This window comes from Convolutriloba macropyga, chromosome 3, assembly GCF_964194025.1.
Source record: "Convolutriloba macropyga chromosome 3, txConMacr16.3, whole genome shotgun sequence".
In the NCBI taxonomy this organism is placed as follows: Eukaryota; Metazoa; Xenacoelomorpha; order Acoela; family Convolutidae; genus Convolutriloba; species Convolutriloba macropyga.
The window spans coordinates 53638290-53653289 of record NC_134470.1 but is presented as its reverse complement, the minus strand read 5'-3'; the positions used below and the strand labels follow the sequence as shown (position 1 = coordinate 53653289).

Genomic DNA, 15000 nt, shown 5'->3' with positions numbered 1-15000 from the left:
TGGGACACAAAAAATTACCCTACAAATATTGTCTATTGAAAGATTTGCGGAGAGAATTTAAAACTGAGGATTTAAAAAGCTTAATTTTCGCAAAGATTAGCAGTGCTTGTGGGCAAATTAGCGCTACGCGTGAAGACCATTGTTTCTTTTCTGAAGGACAAAAAATGTCTAAATCCATAACATTTTGTACGATTAACAGCCACAAGCGAAATTTAAAATGTACCTTTATATATTTAATACAGCAGCAAAACAATTGCAGAAAAGAAAACACTTTATTTTCAGTTCAACAAACGCGTGAAATATCGGTTTTCTGATGTGGGAGGGGGTGAACTAAAATTGTGACAACAAAAATTTGCCCGCCAGACAGTTTACGTTTTATTGTTGACTTTGAACACCCACAACACTTGAGCTGTAAGATTGTTTCTCGATAAAAACGAGACACAAAATGACTTCGATTTTATCCCGTACAATTAGGAGGGTGTTACGTTAATCCCCGTAGGGCTGCCCTTTTAGTGTCTGTGGGGTTGGACAGCCAATAATGCCCACTTACGCAATCTTTTCCTATATTCACAATTTACAAAAATTAAGTATGCCCAGCAGCTAGAAAACCTAATTCGTTGTGACGAAAAACGCGTAATCAAAAACGGCGTTTCAAGATAAGTGGTAGTCTGACAGTGAATTCGATTTCGTCAGCAAAAGGGGCAAACATTCGAAATCAAAGAAGCAAAATCCATCTTTTTAAAAAACATACAAAATGCAGAAACGGCTTAATGTTGACTATAACTGTATGAGGTAATTAAGCTTCCAGAGGTTCTGTTTTGGAAAAAATAGTTTCAAAATGACAAATATCTAGTACGTGCTTCAGCAGTACTATCCCGGTTATCCTGTTAGACCTTAGAAGATTCTTCTAAATGTTGCAGCAAACTGTTAAGTCTTACGCAAGTACGAACTTGAGCAACTTATAGAGTACTCTTCTAAAACTGATACCATCAGATAACCGGAGTTTCACAAGAGATATTTTTCTGCAATTGAACAGTTGAGAATTTTTATTTAAAATAGATTAAACACAAAAAGAATGAAATAAGTTTAAATTGAACACGTTAAAAGCATTTTTGTGCATTTTAAAATAATATCAAAAATAGATATATCCCAGTGAAACGAAACTTGATACACCTTGCCATGTCATACAAGATCTTGAAGACTCTTGCAAAACTTGGGAACTCTTGCCCAGACCATTATACCAAAAATTTCTCGAAACACCTTGATAAGATCTTGGTAAAATCATATCAATACATGTCAAGAATTTCTCTGGCCGTAACTTGTTAAGATCTCGACAAAATTTGGCACATAGAAAAAACCGTCTTTGTTGCATATATGGTTAGAGAAAGAACATTTTTCGAATCAAATTTAGGGCGGAAAATTGGGGCAAAGTGTGTCAACAATAGTTTTGGACACCTTTTTTATGGAAAGAGAGGCAAATGCGTTGATTTATCAAGCTGTTTTTAATTGTTCTTTAACCAAAGAACAGAAAAGTTATCAAAACCTTACTTTCAGGAAAGTTTTTTCTACTCCAATCCTTCATTTTTGAGAAAAAAGCTGCTCTAGCTCCAAATGAAAATGAAATGGACGATTGCAAACTGTTACTAAAAGACTGCTCGTTGTACAAATGCTTCTATGCGTAAATCCATAAAACAATACACTGAACAGAAGAAGCCGTCCCGAGCATTGACAGTAGACAAAAACAGCAAAAATTGCACAGACCTAGCAGTCCTCAAAAATTGTACCAAGTAATTGTTGATTATTCCATTCCTCCTAAGTTGAAATTTGAAAAAAAATAGCGAACATTTGTACCATGGTTGCATTTTGTTATTAAAGTTGTTTTTTTCGGAAAAAATCTTTTGACAGAGTTTTTGGAGAATTTTTCATATCTACAACAGTTCACAAAACTATTTAAGGTCTTCATCGGTGATCCGATTAAATATTATTGATAACAACCATCGGTTGTGCAGTCAACTAATTTCTCGTGTAATTAGTTACCCCCCACCTGCAGTCCAGGCCTTTATTTGCAAGAAATATTTTTTTTAAAAGACACACTATACATATTTTTTATTTTTGTCTCGATCTGCTCTCCAATTTGCATTCCCACTGTATTTTTTGACAGCAACAAATCACATAAATTTGATATAAATCAGACCTAATAATTTCCTTCTATCAATTTTATTCAAAATTATATCATATATTCAGAGAAGATTTCTTATAAACATACTTCAAAATAGCACTTTTTTGAACTGCAGGCTCTTGGAAACTTTGTCTTCTTGTCCTAGCGACAAAATTTGACAGGTCTCAGGTGCCTTCAATGTATAATTTGTTCTCTTTAAGCATTTCTGTAAGTAGCTATTGTTTCTAGCATCTTTGATAGCTTTTCAGATTAATTTGTGTTGCACTGAATTTGAAAACTTCATTTTGGCTGCTTTTTCTCCTCATGTTGGCTGCTTGCTGCACACAATTGGTATTCAATTTATCTATGCTATAGAATTTGAGATGTCCTCATTGAGATGTCCTCACATAGCTTTTTATTACGAATTTTAAGAAAATATGGTGCGTGTTCGTTTTTGGTGTTTCAATAAAAACGTATGTCTTAATCGAATAAGCCAGGTATTCGAAAAATTTAGTTTTCTTTTCTCTTTTCTTGAATTGGAATTGTTAGGTATTGAAGTCAGAATTGCTTTTTTGTCCTGCTATGTTTTTCGCTTTGACAAACAAATCATTCTTTCCTTTACCTACTTTTTAGGTTTCTCATTTTTTCTCTGATGTCTTTTTATGTGACTTTATTTCATGTTTTTGTCTTTATGTAAAACACAATAAAGGTAGATTGCTCAGCAAAAATTTGACAAAAATTTTGTCCCAATAACTTTAGTTACATAAATGAAATACATATAAGAGCATGATACGCTACTGTTTCAGTTTACAGTAATATGCATTCGGGAAACAAATTCTCATGGCTACGAAGAGATTGATTAAGGAAACGACATCTTCGAAAATTCAGTGGTCGTTTTTTTGTTAATGATTTTGGACATAACAAATTTCTTGGGAAAATATAACCGAATGAAGCACAATTCAACGTTTCAACTGAAGCCATCAAATTGACCATAAAATTGTTAGAAGTCTTACAAAATCATAAAAAGTTTAAGCTATAGACAAAGAAGGGATAAACTGTTAGCTATGGCTAAAAGACGTCATAAAACAACAAAAAATACTAAACAATCCGATTCAAGTACTTAAATGCATACACTAATCGTTCCAATATGCAAAGGAAGGTCGAAAATGTTCTTTTTAACCTGACTTTATTTCAATATAACAACGATATGTACCGATTAAAATGGCTTCGGCTCAATATTTTTAAGGTTTTCTAAACAATTGCTGGCCGAATGCGAACCGATTTTGACGTCAATGATATCAGACAACTAACCGATGCACAAACATTCATAAAACATTGCCGGTTGAATTTAACTTGTTGATCTGTACGTGATGCTTCTTATAACTGACGATGCTTCTTATATGCTTTTGCTTAACGTTTTCGAAGGAATACAACTTGCTTATGAAATGAATTATTGGAATACAGTTTCGTTTGTTTATCAAGTTAATAGAAACTGATGAAGCATAATCAAAACAGTCAATAAAAGAAAAATAGATTTAGATAATATATAGATGGAATTTAAGTATATTTTGATCTCATCAAATACAGTCCTCTCTGTTGCTGTGCAATGTTTAAATTCATCTACTTTCCACTTTTGTAGAAAATCTTATGCGTGTGCACGCTTTCAACAACGCCAACAGATTGAATTAAAAATCTAGCCGTTTGACAAACTTGAAACTACAAAACTCATAAAAACACACCTTCAAGTTGAAAAACTGAGCTAAGGTTTACACTGCTTTTGCTATAACTGAGAGTTTGTCTGAAAAATCATTGAAACAGATTAACTATAATATTAAAAATACATTTAGTAATGCAAAAACTGTTTTTCTTAGAAATCCTGAGTTTGCACAAACTTAGCGGTTATAAAAGTTAAAAGATAAAAAGTTGTGTAGGAATGACACAAGCGCATTTGAAAAGCTCCCATCAGACGTCGTATTGGGATATCCATTCAATAGATCAAAAGAACAGCAAGAAGTTTTTAAACGTCCGAGAAAGTATAGACTATGAAAAGTACTAGAAGAGCTAATTTTGAATTTTGTACAACCAATTTGATGAATGATTAAAGTTTATTAGTCTCTCCAATTGCAAACGACACAAAACTAAAGCAGTTCAGTTTACTAACAAAATATATTGCCGGAGAAACACTTTCCTAAGTTGAGTTGTGAATTTAATATCATTGGATAATTTTGTATGAAAAATGCACTCAGTGTTCAAGTTATTTTGAAAACGTTAAGTATGTGTTGCGCTTATATTTTCCGCATTGAATATACGCATATGAATATATCCGCTTTGTTTTCAGCACTTGCCAACATATTTCTTGAAAAATTGAGCACTTTTTTAAAACCACAATTCGTTTATCAAAATCAGGAAATCTTTTACATATAAAGTTAATAGACACTTTTCAGAGGTTTACCACCGTCTCAGCACACCCTTTTATTAAACGACACATTACCTTTCTAAAAAATTGTTACACTTCATAAAATAAACGAAACACAGTTCCAAAACTTTTTTGAATAAAATCAATAACAAAAACTAATAGAATTTGTAAGAAAGGTGAGGAAACTTTGCATGAAGTTCAACAAATGGAAACTGCGTAATAAATGCGCTGAAAATTTGTATAAATTTTTGAAATAAAGGAGTTGAAAACGTTGTTTTTTTTCAAAAGCATCCTGAAAAACTTTTGCAAATAGGCATTAATACCCTAATACTAAAATACAACAAATCAAAATATGAAAACGAATGAATGCGAGGACAAATGGCTCATGAGAAGAAGACGAGGTTGTCATTAAAAAACGGGACTCGAGAGAGCGCTGGGGTACTGAACTATATGTGAAAAAAAATTGATCAGCAATATTGTGGTAAGAAGTTTAAGAGTTTGGCGAAAAGATATATAAAATGCTCTGACAGCAGCTGAAATTTTTTTCGGCTGATAACTCGTACATAATTAATTTGAGGAATTTTTTCACTAAATTTTTTCAGTGGCCGTCAGTTCATTTCATTTTCGGTTTGAGTGGAACTGGGTGTGAGTGGAACTGAGTAGGCAATATTAAACTGCTTTCGATTGAAATTTTGCATTTTATCGCAAATTAAAGTTAAGGTAGATCAAAGTTCATAATTTTTGTTTAGAGACCCATTTTGCAATTGTGTTCATACAAAGTTACTATATACAGTATCAAAACAAATTTATGTATGCGTAGAAAGAAGGAAATTGATTATTGTTATGGTCATTTAAACACGCAAACGTGAATTCAAACTGCCAACAAACCTACCAAAAATAAGAAAACAATTTTTGTATTAGGTTAAATGCTAAAATTAAATAAATGATTAATTAGCGAAATGAGTAAACTATTCATCACATCTGATATAGTTTTGAAATTTACAATTGGATTATTTTTGCAACAACACTTTTTCGATAGTATTTTCTTGCAATACTCTGAAAAGGTGTCAGGACAATTTACCCAATTCCATTTTACCCAATGCCATTATACCCAATGCCATTTTACCCAACCTGTCATTTTACCCAATGCCATTTTACCCAATGCCAACTTACCCAATTTACCTCCTTGCTAAATTAACCAGAACGACTATTTAGCCGACTATAATATAAATGGCCCGTGGGACTTGATATGAAACTATCACAACCGAACATGGGATTAGCCAATTATATAATTAAATGGCCCGTGGGACTTGATATGAAACTATCACAACCGAACATGGGATTATATTGTCCACAAATATTTTAAATCATCCTTCTAATAGCGACTGCTAATTTGTTATCGGATAATTGAACGAAAAGATCAAAGGGCATTGGGTAAGTTGGTATTGGGTAAAACGGCATTGGGTAAAATGGCATTGGGTAAAATGGCAGGTTGGGTAAAATGGCGTCGGGTAAAATGGCATTGGGTAAAATGGAATTGGGTAAACTGTCACGTAACCTCTGAAAATTGTGTTGAAAACAACACTGTAGAACAACAAATTTGCATTGCTTCAAAGAAAACTTTTTGGGAGCTTTTTTCAAAAAAAATAACTCAACCGAAAATTTTGTAAGAGTTATTAACAGTAAAACAACTTTATGGTGATCCAAACGCTTGTATGACTTCAATGCAAAATGCCGATAATTTATTTATATTACTATACCGATTGCACTTAAGCATATAAATTAAATTGTGACAGGTCTGCTGACCTTTATAGAAATCTACAGATATGCATCTTAACCCAAAAAATGATAATTCCTTAGCCAGTTGAAAAATTTCAAGTTATTGGCTCGACACTAAGCGAGCAAGAAAGATTCACTTACTTTAAGAAAATACTATTTGGCTGTAACCGTTTAGCTCATTTGGCTTTACCGAATAGTAGGCAATATGAATCCATAACAACCTGTTCAAAATTTCAAATCCCAAATTTTTCTGAGGTTTTTTTCATGGAAAATTTAACCCCAAGTTCTACAGTTTTCTGTTTTTTTTATTCCTCGTTTTTTACGCTTTGATCAACACGGTGAAGCCAATTCTATAGTTTAAACTTCGATCTCAGTGAAGTTTAAATTTTAGATGATTAATTTTTTCAAATTTATTTGTTATCTCCTATATTAATTATAAATTAACCCAGAACGAGTAAAAAAAAGAAAACATTGTACATTGTTCATTCCTTTGTGTATGAACTATACAATACAGAACATAGTTTAAAGGCAATGTAGTGTTAAGAAGTATAAATGAAACAAACGTCACATATTGGGAAAGTTTAAAATTGTATTAAATTCAAAATATGTTAAAAGATCGACAAATTAAAGAGAGATGAATTATAATTATGAAAAAAATATTTTTTAAAATGCTAATTCTACAATTTACATTTTCGAGAAAAAGGAAAAGTTAAAAAAAATGTTAATCCTCCAATTAATATTTTTTAGAATAATAAATGACGCCCTAAAACTGAGTCAAAATTAGATTGAATTCGAAAGATTTGAAATTAGATTTCATTTCAGAAACCGTTGGGTCTTTCAGAACCTCATTCCAGAAATGCTTTTTATGGTTGTTTTGATAGCCCGCTTTTCATTGATATTCTGCCTAAAGGCGAGAGGTAAATCGTTATACCAGTCAATTGCTTTTTTGAAAAACAGATTTGATTTAGATTTGTTTTTTGGTTTGCTCCAAATGACAGCTTGTTTGTACGGTCATTCATTTAAGCATTTAGGGTGGCTAACTTGAGTCCATCGAAAGCTGTTAGTCTGCTTTTAGATGCTTTATAAAATATATAATAACCCGATACTTTATGAGGTATTCTACTGGTAAGATTTTGTGTCTGATCTTGAGATCAGTGGTCCTGTCAAATTTGGTTCTATTGAAACACCCTTTTATCCCCCAGTTCAGTTGCTTATTTAGAGTAACTCGAAGTGATTTTTTAAGACCAAGAAAAGAATAATTGGGCAAGGCAGATAATTTGAAACAAGAGCGTTCAGTAAAGTATCTCTAGTTTTTTCTGTAAATGATTTTTTGTTGGAGTAACTGACCTTTATGTCAACAGCATTTTTTCTTAGTACATTTTTTATTTCTTCATCGAAAGAAAGACTACAGTCAATATAAACTCCCAAGTATTTCACAACTTTTTTGGACAACTGTACATCGGTTAACAACTATTTCTTCGATTTTGATCCTTTTAGTGGCTCCAAAAATAATGAATTCGGTTTCGCTTTCATTTACATTTAACTCATTTTTCAGTTCTCCAGTAGCCTCCAGTAAGTTTAACTTATGTTTGTTCAATGTCGTCGTCTCTGCTTAACGTTCTTATTGATATTAAAAATCCGTCTCCCGCCAAACTTTCTGCAATGCGTAACAATTTGAACTAAGAAGAAAAAATTGTTTTAATAACATTTTTTTAAGTGAAAAGAACTAATAAACTAGGAAACGCTCGTTGAGTTTCGTAAAAAACGAATTCAGAAGAACTGATGGGATTGTGACCTTATCTGATATCTGTGTCATGTATTTCCTCTATAAATTTTTCTAACATTTTGACTAAAATCAAAAAAGTTAATTTTAAGAATACAAACATTTAGCCTGACATCAGAAATCGAATGAAAAAAACTGTTGCCAATTTTTAATGGATTTTTAGTCAGTTGCAGATTCATTTTTTGCATAAAAATGACAGATCCTTAATCTGGGACTATCGATATGAGAAAAAGCCAGACTTTGCAATTGCATCCCATAGCCAATCAACTAAGTATATGCAACTTCCTCATCTTGAAAATAGTGTAAAGTCACCAAAAATATAAAGGCGGACGATCATAGGATAAATTTATCCAGGTTGCACTCTGCTTGACATCAAATAGCTAGGCTAAAAGTTTACGAAAAACATTGAATAATCAAATTTAAAACAGTTGCAACTTTAACACTTCACCCACCACAAAAATGGCAAAAACTGACATTCCGGATAAGCTTTGGTATCTTATACAATAAATTGATACTGAATTTAGCAAAAATCTGCAATCATTTTAGTCTGTAATCATTGAAGAAATCAACAGAATTGTTTCATACTTCTGACAAAGCTAAAACATTAATACATTTCTAACACATCAAGCACAATGCAGTCACTGCTGAAAATAAGCACTCAAATCCAAATCGTCAAACGCAAATCAAATTCCATGCACCTAGAAAAAATTTAGAAGCTGCATTAGAATGGCAGAAAGCAAACAAGGAGGCTCGGTAATGTGCGTACGCACATAATGCTCCGGCCCATCCACATTCTTGACATAATTGGCTACCAAATGATGAAGAGATAAGATAACTTTCAAAAACAAGCATACCGTTCAATAAACAACCAATGGAATACTATAAAGCCAAGCGAGAGGGCCGATAAAAGTTGTCGATAATATGACTACTACAAAGAACATCAATATAAATCTAACAACAAACATTATTTACGACCAAAACTTGATGTCTACAATAAAAAAAATCAGAACAAAATGATACTCGCATAAGATAAAACCTAAACAAAACAATTTAAGCTATACTTCATTAGAAACGATATGGGACCAGTCCTCAATGCGACCGACTGGAAAACAGGTTGACAAACAAGAGCGAAGAGGTGCGAAGTTCAAAAATACGTTTCCATTTTTGAAAATATTTTTTATCACAAATATTAATGTCATCAGATATCAACGGAAATCACTGAAATGTTCATTTATATCTCCATAGGAAGCAATTGAGACACGTCATCGCCAGTGTTCAATTACGCAAAGTTTCAAAGCCGATAGGACCTACAAATATTGTTACAAATTAAAAAGAAAGCAGAAATCCTTTAAATTATACAAATTAAAAAATCATTATACTACATTTTATGAAATCTCGTATTAACAGTAGTAACAAAGCCGAGAAGCAATTACTTGAAGCCAAAGCCGTTCGAATGAATAAATTATAGCTCAATGGAAACGGTTTGTGACCTGTTTCTACAGAGACTGAGCTACAAATCGATCGAAAAAATATTTAAAAAATGGCAAAGCTCAAAAACCCAAAAACTTTTTGAAAACAGATTTTTAAAAATCATTTAGGAGTTCAACAAAAAGCGATGGATTAAATTGCAACACCACGGAAAGCCAATATAGCCTGTTAATAATCAGAATAAGTCACGACCCCACAAAAAACAAATTCAGAAAGAAGCCAAAACTTCAAACAATTTTACAACAACACACTGTCCAAGGCACTATATTTATAAGCTGTTACCTGCAAGAAGTGTAAATCATCACTTTCTTCTTGTCTTCCTTATGGAGGGACTACGTAGACGAGCCAAAAGCAGAAAACCAAAAAACTGAACATTATAGAAATCTCGAAAAGTTTTTATGAAGCAAAATGGTCAAAGCAATCAGTCACAAGGTATAACCAAGAGCAAGAAACGCTTGAAGAACAAAAATTGTTGAGATTTTTGCAGATGGTGACGAATTATAGAGACTGAGTGACATGGTAACGAAAATGAAAGCACGAAGGAGACAGTTGAAAAAACTTTTAAACTTTAACTTGAAAGTCATAATAACAAAAAGCTATGAACTGAAATCTTTAACTGGTTTAAATTACGTCCTGATGAAACAATTGAGGCCTATTATCAGTTATATGACGTACAACACCAAAAACAAAGAAAAACAAAGGCAAAAACAAAAAATCCACAAAATTTTGCTAGATAAATGTGTCTTAGCTAAAAAAAGCATAAAATATTCAACAAAAATAATTAACCTATTCAGATACGCCTCTTCAACGCTGTTCATGTTATCCAGTATGCTTTTCGGCGATTAGAATTGTCATTGATGTGACAATTTGGGAAGGAAACAGAATGAACTCATAAAACACTCAATTATGCTAAAAAAAAAATTGAAAACGCGTAGTATCACAACAAAGAAACCATTAGTTGAATACAAAACCGTTATTGACAGTAACTTATAACTCACAGGAAAACAATTTTTGCCTGTTTTGCTGAGATTGTACTCGAAGTTGAGAGAAATAAGATAAAAAAAATGCAAGTTTCAAAAAATCATCGATATTTTCTTAAACAAATATATTCAAAGTCATAACAGACATTACGTAACAACTGAAAGAATTGTCTAGGTTCATTTATACCTTTTGAAAAACTGGATCTTTGATTGCAGAAACTAAGTCATTGGGCTACAAAAAGTATAACAATTGAAAGCAAAACTCAAGAACTCAGTAAAATGTTTTTATCTTAACGATCCATAGTGAGATCAAGATCAGCCCAGATATTGCTGGGGGTGTAGCAAAATACCAAACTGTTCAATTGGTTGCACAATAGATCAAATTTAAAACATAATTTTTTAATTTGTCAAAACTAAATAATGATTTTGTATAATTATCGAGTTTAAATTTGCCAAAATTTTGCAAAAATATCAATAACAGAAAACTCTTGAAGCCAGCGGGAGTAGAACTAGTTTTTTTGAGGTTAAGAAGAAAAGGATCGCAGTTTTGAGGTATATACTTTCCGCAAAATTAAAGCAAGTGGGCTAAAAAGCAAATTTGGTCATTTTTTTGACAAAAAATCTGAATTTTGAAAACAGACCGGGTTGAATGTTGAACAGAAAAAACAAACGGTTAAAAGAAGGCTTTTCAGTGCCAAAAATGCACACCAAAATCCAACTTTAGCTATTGAAGAACCGAGCTGACCATCCAGAGCATTGCAGTACTGAACCAGCGTAAATCCATAGACTGTATATAGCCATTTTTACACTTGCACATATTATGTTCATGTCAAAATATAGATTGATCAGTCTTTTTTCAGAGTAAAATTGGTATTCTGTTATTAAACCTGATTTTGATCTGACCATTACTTTTTTCATACAATTATCTGCTTAATTAACATTATTGTTTAGCTCTTGTCAGCCTAAAACCATTCTGTTCTAAACCAGTTTCAGCTCTGATTGTAAGCCTAAAATACACTCTTTTTAACCTGCTTTAGCGCTGACTGTCGGTCACACCACAGGCAAATTCACACCACTCTGCATCACATCACAGGCATATTCACACCATTCTGCTTCACACCACAGCCAAATTCACACCATTCTGCATCACACCACAGGCATATTCACACGATTTTGCATCACATCACAGGCAAAATCACACCATTCTGCATCACATCAAAGGCGAATTCACACCATTCTGTATCACACAACAGGCAAATTCACATCTCTCTGCATCACCCCAAAGTCAAATTCACACCATTCTGCATCACACCACAGGCATATTCACACTATTTTGCATCACACCACAGGCAAATTCACACCATTCTGCATCACACCACAAGCAAATTCACTTACACACACAATGGGCACACACACGCGCGCGCGCACTGCGAAAGGTTAAAAACAATGTTTTTTAGGCTGACAACATTTTACTGCTAATTTAAAAGACGATTTAAAAGAAGCAAATATACATTGAAAAGATTAAACACAATGGCAAAAACAATTTTTGAAAATTACAATATAGGCGAATAGAAGTTACTACATTGAAAAGACATTGGAAAATGGCGGCATCAATTGCAAATTACAATATTTTGCAGTGGCCCATCGGGCTAATGGAAGTAAATTACAGCATCAAAAAGACATTGCCAAATGTCAAATACAACTTATGCAAAAAAAAACAAAACTTTGCAGCGGCAATTATCGGGCGAGATACTTTCCAATTAGTGGCAATAATGATGAGAGCACAATTGATGAGCTATTAAATCTAATGAGAAAACAAAATTCCTTAAGAAAAAACTCAAGCATACCCGGCAGATTATTATCACTGCAGCATCATTGTAACACCCACCACCACACAACACTACAATTAGTTCACCCCCACCGTCCCCACACCCTTGAATACATCTTTTAAGTGACCCGGGACATCGTGAATACAATTGTAAAGTGACCCGGGACAGCGTGAATACACCTGTTAAGTGACCTGGGACATCGTGAATACACCTGTTAAGTGACCCAGGACATCGTGAATACACCTGTAAAGCGACCCGGAATACCGTGAATACTCCTGTAAAGTGACCCGGAATATCGTTAATACACCTATAAAGTGACCCGGGACATCGTGAATACACCTGTAAGGTGACCCGGGACATCGTGAATACACCTGTAAAGTGGCCCGGGACATCGTGAATACACCTGTAAAGTGACCCGGGATATCGTGAAGAAACCTGTATAGTGATCCGTGATATCTTGAATACTCCTGTAAAGTGACCCGGGACATCGTGAATACACCTGTAAATTGACCCGGGATATCGTGAATACTCCTGTAAAGTGACCCGGGATATCATTAATACACCTGTAAAGTGACCCGGGACATCGTGAATACACCTGTAATGTGACCCGTGACTTCGTGAATACACCTGTAAAGTGACCCGGGACATCGTGAATACACCTGTTAAGTGACCCAGGAGATCGTGAATACACCTGTAAAGTGACCCGGGATATCGTGAATACTCCTGTAAAGTGACCCGGGATATCGTTAATACACCTGTAAAGTGACCCGGGACATCGTGAGTACACCTGTAAGGTGACCCGGGACATCGTGAATACACCTGTAAAGTGACCCGGGACATCGTGAATACACCTGTAAAGTGACCCGGGATATCATTAATACACCTGTAAAGTGACCCGGGACATCGTGAGTACACCTGTAAGGTGACCCGGGACATCGTGAATACACCTGTAAAGTGACCCGGGACATCGTGAATACACCTGTAAAGTGATCCGGGATATCGTGAAAAAACCTGTAAAGTGATCCGTGATATCTTGAATACTCCTGTAAAGTGACCCGGGACATCATAAATACACCTGTTAAGTGACCCGGGACATCGTGAATACAGATGTAAAGTGACCCGGGATATCGTGAAAACACCTGCAAAGTGACCCGGGACATCGTGAAAACACCTGCAAAGTGACCCGGGAAATCGTGAATACACCTGTAAAGTGACCCGGGACATCGTGAGTACACATGTTGAGTGACCCGGAAGGTCGAGAGTATACCTGCTCTGGTTATAAAATTATGCGAACGCACCCCGAATGCTCCCCGAACGCTCCCCAGACGGACCCCGAAATATCCAGTATCTGTGAAAGTAGCAGTATGCACACAGTATGTAGTATGTATGTAGCTGTTTTCACTGGTAACGTGTCGTTACAGCAAAATGCGTGCATTTTGCATGCCTTTTGCATGCTTTTCTGACACGCACAGCATGTTTCAACATTTTCGAAATTTTTACTCTACTAATTTTACACTGAAATTATTCTGAACAGTCTGAATAGCTGTTCTGTTTTTCTTCTGGGCATAATGATCAACTATTTTTTAATGTAAATAGGCTGTTTCAGTACTGGTTGTACACGATAATTTTGAGACACTCAGGTTCAGTACTGAAATACTCTGGGTGGTAAGCCCGGGGACGCCTTTGATTCCAATTATGCAAACAAAGACTGAAAATATATGTATACTCGAAAATGATTGCGGTAGATGCACAAAAGCTCCTTTGACTAAATTTTGTACAGACGCAGAGAGAAGAAATTTGACATATTCTAAAATCATAATACAATGTTTAGATCAAAAGACGGCTCCAGTAAAGGACTATCTGCATGACAAAAGATGGGTGGCGTTAGATCAAAGTGATAACCGCGTAGGGATGTCAATGCAGGACGAACAACTGGATAATCCAAGACGCCACCGATATGACAATGAACTGATATTCACAACAACAAATTTAACCAAATCCAACGGAGTGAATCATCGAGCAACGTAAAAGTGGCTCGTTTGCTTCTCGTCAACAAAATATCGAAAAAGAAGTTTGATTGACAATACGACACTTTCGTTCCAGCTCAACTGTTGAAAGGGTCTCATCAACTCTCTCTACTTTCGAAAAAAAATCTGGTAAACCTGACTATCGAGATTGTTATAGTGATTTAGCAAATTTTTACAATGGCGGCTGAAAGATGAAAACTTCTGGCTTTTAAGGCTCAAAAGAGAGCATTGCAGTACGAAAAGACCCCCAAAACAAAAATTGCCTAGCTTTTTGAAAATTACAAGAAGAAGAGAAGTGACAACAAATTTTGCCGGCGATGTATTGAAAATGTTTTTTGCATCGTTCACTATTTCAAAAGAACAATACACTCTCATTTCCAAAAAATCGGAAAAAACAGAGCATTTAGATGGCATCACATAGCCACCGACCAACTACGGATATACCATTTCCACCGGAAAACCCAAAATAACAAACAAGTTGTTTGTCCGACTAATCCATTCGATCTTTTCAACGTCCAAAAGCCGACACAATGCGCGCAA

The 15000-nt window shown here is 34.5% G+C and overlaps 2 protein-coding genes across 5 annotated transcripts in view; one reads left to right on the top strand and one right to left on the bottom strand.

The window, feature by feature from the left end:
• The window catches only part of LOC142336281 (uncharacterized), a 304207-nt gene that overhangs the window by 193848 nt on the left and 95359 nt on the right, over positions 1–15000 (top strand). The window lies entirely within an intron of this gene.
• Positions 1–15000, bottom strand: part of LOC142337136 (synaptotagmin-15-like) — an 82401-nt gene that overhangs the window by 36677 nt on the left and 30724 nt on the right. The window contains exon 1 of one of the 4 annotated variants that reach the window (XM_075386240.1): positions 19–36. The exons of the other annotated variants lie outside the window; for them this stretch is intronic. The gene's annotated coding sequence lies outside the window, so the exon portion shown is untranslated. Of the gene's footprint in view, positions 1–18; positions 37–15000 lie in introns of those variants that run through there. 4 annotated transcript variants of the gene reach the window in all.